The 5,171-nt window shown below is 39.6% G+C and overlaps 1 pseudogene; it reads right to left on the reverse strand.

The window, feature by feature from the left end:
* Positions 1-493: 493 nt before the first annotated feature.
* On the reverse strand, positions 494-3,229 carry LOC139642628 (CD209 antigen-like protein E; annotated as a pseudogene).
* Between the last annotated feature and the right edge of the window lie 1,942 nt (positions 3,230-5,171).

The following is a 5,171-nucleotide window of genomic DNA, read 5'->3' on the forward strand; positions in this document are numbered from 1 at the left end:
ACACTGACTGTGTCCTATAAACCACTTTTTTTTTTGCCTGTCTTTTCCCTTCTTTTCTTTCCTCTTCGCTTCTTCATGACCCAATGGTCTAAAAACTGTAATAACTCTACATCAAATGAAGACTGGTTGTCCTTATATGGATTCAGAACTGATTCACATCCTCATGTCAGCATGGTTATATTGGCAAACGGGAATTGTAGGAAATATAGAAACATTTTGCCTCTCAACCCATCCAGAATAAGTTGGTAAATAATAACAATTTATTTATATAGCACTTCTCTTCTTGTCCTTTCTCATAAATTTTACCAAAAGGCAAAAAAAGAAGGAATTGTAAAATATATATAGAAAGGAGTTACAAAATTGGGAAACACATTCCAAAGAATAAGTGGTTAAAAGTGAACACATTAGAAACAAACACCACAAGAAGTGGGCAAAGTTAAAAACATTATTACAAACAAACAGACGATGAAAGTGTATATTAAGAAGTGATTTGAAAGATAATACGGAAGCAGTTTATCTAAGTTCCTCAGGCAGGATGTTGCACAGTCTAACAAAAACACAATCACTTTCAGTCTTGAGTCAAGCCAGCGGACAAGAGGAGCTGGTCAGTGATAATAAATCCACACTTCTACTGGACGGCTAACAAATACTGATCCAGGTCCCGACAGTCATTCTTATTCTGACAAAAAATACATTACAACGTGCTTTACAACAATAAAACTTAATGAAACCCACAAAGATAATCCCTTAAAAGGAGCATTTCACGCTCTCTGTGTGAATGACAATGGGTGTAAAGTCACAATATGTTTTCATTTGAGATGACAAATAATGTTAGAAGTCAATCATTTTTTCACAGACCCAGTATTTCGATGAGCCACAATTTTCATCATTCCAGCTGTTTAGTTCCGAAAAAGTGTCAACACAGTCCTCCTTTGTATTCCAGGTGAATCCACTGGGCTGACCGCTTCTCCAGAACCTGATTAAAAAAAGAAAATAGTCAACTGCGGGGGAGAGCGGGGCATGTTGTCACACTTTTTACTCATGTGTACTCATGGTATATTTCTTAGCAGTGCCTTACTACTGAGATACAATATACAGTTTTCTAGCTAGATTAAGGTATTGTCTAAAAAAAAAAATGCCATTTTTACATTTTGAATAATTTACTGGAAGAAAAAGTTATTACTGATGAAATACCACTTGACAACTTGTGACAACTTACCCCATATCAGGGCATGTTGTCACACATGACGGGGCAAGTTGTCACATAGGCAAGTGTACTGTGTTTGTGCACACAATTCCATTTCCTCTGAAGTATATATACAATAATAACATGAAAACGATACTCTTGTATTGAAAACAACATACTTCATCTCAGAAATTGACCACACACCAGGTAAAATAACCCCCTCAAAGGCCCCTTCCCTGGGCACATAGCTTCACTAAACCATTCGAAGTTATTATCAGGTTATAGCTGACCCTTGCTTTTATGTGTCACAATGTATAATTATATTGATTCCTTTAGAAGAAAAAAACTGAGAAGACAAAAACTAAGATTTTCATTATTTACTTTCAATACAAATTGTTTTTATGTTAGAGTGTTTTGACTTTGACTGTTGTATTCAACATAGGTAACCTCTTATTAAGAAAGTAAACATTTTTGTAATTGGACATTTTACCCTGCTCTCCCCTACTTTATGGAAAAAAAGACACACAATGCATTATCAGGCCAACCTGTTCACTGTTGACTGGTAAATAGGACTGAAGAATGGATGTCTTACCCTGTGCTGTTCAGAAGTGTACCATCCACCCATTTCCAGATTCCCTCCTCATCCCTGTCACTCAAACCAATCCAGTTTTTCTTGTTCAAGGAATTGATGAATTTCTGTTGAATTGTTTAAAAGACAAATGACATCAACACACATTTGTGAAGCACTCAAACAAAGTGTGGAATGTGGGACAGTTTTAAACCCAATTAAATGGACAGTAAAGAGATTTTTACAACTTGGGGGAAAAAACGTTTTGCCACTTTTCCCTTTACCTGTTCTTCTTTGCTGTTTATGATGACCAGATCTGCTCCTCTCTGTATACAGTCCTGCCTGCTGGCTTTCCAGCTCTTTTGATTAGTAGAAATGTAGTAAAAACTGGTGTTGAATGATCTACATCCAGCTTTACAGAAATGGTCTGCAAGAGGAGAGGATCTTAAGAATGTGCAGCAAATAAAAGCACGAATGCATATGCACACAAATGTACAGCACATGCACGCTCATGTAAATGCACACACACACACACACACACACACACACACACACACACACACACACACACACACACACACACACACACACACACACACAGAGAGAAACACAGGCAGAATAAGACAGACAGACTCACTGAGCTCAAACAAAGTCTTTCTGTTTTCAGCCCAGGTCTTGTTGAGGGTCTGCAGTTTGTTTCTGTCTGCAAAGGATGTGAAGTTACACATTGAGAGCCTCTCTTCTAAACTGCCTTCAGCTTTTTTATCTGCACAGGAAATCAAATACAGTGGTAGACTTGAGGTATGCAACAAATATGCAAAATGGATGCTTTAGAGTGCAAATCCCTTGTGCGAAAGAGGAAGTGAATGCCTCACAGTGGACCCCAAGGCCTATAAGGCCAGCCAGTAGGAGAAGACACATCAGCACCAGACACAATTCAGTCGCCCTGCAGGGCTTCGTCCCTGGCTGGATAACATCACCTGTAAGAACAAGACAGGCCAGGTCATGTTTTAGTAATACAAGCACCAGAGGGACTGTTAGACAGCTACTGAATATTGCTGTTCATTGCACAGCATGACTTGCAATTTTGTGGTTTTGCTGTATGTGTGTGTGTGTGTGTGTGTGTAAGAAGAGAGAGAGAAAGAGAGAGAGAGAGAGAGAGTACTTGTGCTCGGTGATTTGGTGAACAATGAGACCAGAGTTATTGTGTTTTAGTGTGTGTGTGTGTGTGTGCGTGTGTGTGTGTGTGTGTGTTACTCACCTAGCTGCTGATCTGGTGTGTTCTCCATATTTGATCTGAAGTCACGATGCCCATAGTTGTCTGCACTTTCATAGACGTCCACTATCCTCTCCTCCACCTCATCGCTCCCTCCAGCTGTGATTAAGGCCCTCTCTTCCCTCTCTTCCCTCTCTCTCTGACGCTCCTCTTTTTCCAGAGGATCTTCATTGTCGTAGATGTGAGCGCGCTCAGACATTTCCATCTTCTGTCTCAATCATCAGCTACTTGATATATCCGGACTTGTTTTCAGTTTGCCACTCTTTTCTTCATACTAAACTACAAAATAATTCATTTTTTGTTATCTATGTCCAAATAAAGCCTTGTGTTTCCTTGTTCCATTCAGTATCATTCGTCTATGTGCAGATACTATATAACAGTTTCTCCTCACTTCTCTGTTAGACTATTTTTTTGTGTGGGCTGACCCAATCACCCAGCTCACAGGAAGTTGTTTCAACAGGAAAGCCTCATTGTGGCAGTGGGGTAAAGTTAAGATATTTTTAAAGTTCTAATTGATGTGGGACACATAAACTACCTGGCATTGTAAATCAGCAACATCTGCTCTTCATTTGCAACCTATGCATGCATTCATAAAGAAATTAGAAATTGTCAAAAATGGCAGACATCACGCTTTTGGAATAAAGCTCTCCTTATATGTTCTCTTGAAGGAAATAATAAGCCAATGAATGCTCTGTTAATAACCAATGAATGGCAATTTCACTTTACATGGACCTTTGAATGGACCATAAACCAAATAATAACTAGAATTTTTACTGTATATGATACGAATGGTTTGAGGGGAAGTGAAACAGCGACCTGGCAAGATGGAAATCAGCAGAGAGGATGTAACAGTTCAGTAACTGGTCAACTCATAGCAGAATGGTAAGAGCATCCAACACACACACACACACACACACACACACACACACACACACTGTTGATTGAAACTCTCAGTGCGCTCCATACTCTGTTATGTTGGAAGATGATTCTGCCTTATGGAGAATGATGTAAACATTTGGCTTCATAACCCCCACACCCCCCTCCTTTTTTTTTACTAAGATTTTGACCAAGAGATGTGATGTTTGTGTCCTTCTCTGTCGGCTCTGCCTTTCCTGTTCATGCCCCCTCTCTCTTTCTTCCTGCTCTCACACTCACAGATGGATCGGTGCCTCAAATTCCCTCCACGGTCCGTTGTTTTTGTTTTTCCCTGAGAGGGAGAGGGAGACCAAGAGAGAACTGAACATACACTTGTTCTCGGCATGTTGCCACACCTCCCATCTCTGGCTCTCTCAGTCAAGTCAAGTTTATTTATCATCCTCTCCATCCCTTTCCTTCTCTTTCTCCCCGATCTGATGAGACGGGCAGCGGCTGGAGAGCAGCGGTGGAGGAGGAAGACATCTTCTCCTTCTCCATGCTCAGCGTAGGAACATGCACAGCTTTTTTGGCAAATGTGATTTTAGTGGGGTTTTAAGATTTATTTTAAGAGTACATTTAATTGGAAACACTGTAACAGTGGAGGCTGGACGTTAATGATTAAAAAGCAGCATCTACAAAACATCTCTATACTGGAAAAAGGTCCCATAGAAGAAGAAAAACAATATAAAAAAGAAATAAAATGTCATATTTCACAATGCAAGGAAAGATAAACATTTGTCTTCTCTAATATGGACTACAAGGACGCAGTTGCACAGAGAGAGTTTCATCAATTCATTCATTCATTCATTGTTTTTTTACCCACTTGTTCCTATTCAGGGTCACAGGACCTGGAGTCTATGCCATCATGCATTGGAAGGAAGAGAGAATTACATAAATGTATCAAATCTAATCTTCCAAAGCGGCTGATGTCATTTCAAAATTTGCCACAATGGAAAAATCTTGTAAATCTCAGCTGTGATTAAGGCCCTCTCTTCCCTCTCTTCCCTCTCTCTTTGATGCTCCTCTTTTTCCAGAGGATCTTCGTTGTCGTAGATGTGAACGCGCTCAGACATCTCCATCTTCTGTCTCAATCAACAGCTACTTGATATCCGGACTTGTTTTCAGTTTGCCACTCTTTTCTTCATACTAAACTACAAAGTAAGTCATTTTTTGTGATCTATGTCCAAATAAAGACTTGTGTTTCTTGCTCCATTCAGTATCAGGTG

The sequence above is a fragment of the Centroberyx affinis genome, unplaced genomic scaffold (genome assembly GCF_046629955.1).
Source record: "Centroberyx affinis isolate AG114_WGS23_722 - 3 ecotype Tasmania unplaced genomic scaffold, CSIRO-AGI_Caff_v1 ptg000501l_1, whole genome shotgun sequence".
Classification (NCBI taxonomy): Eukaryota; Metazoa; Chordata; class Actinopteri; order Beryciformes; family Berycidae; genus Centroberyx; species Centroberyx affinis.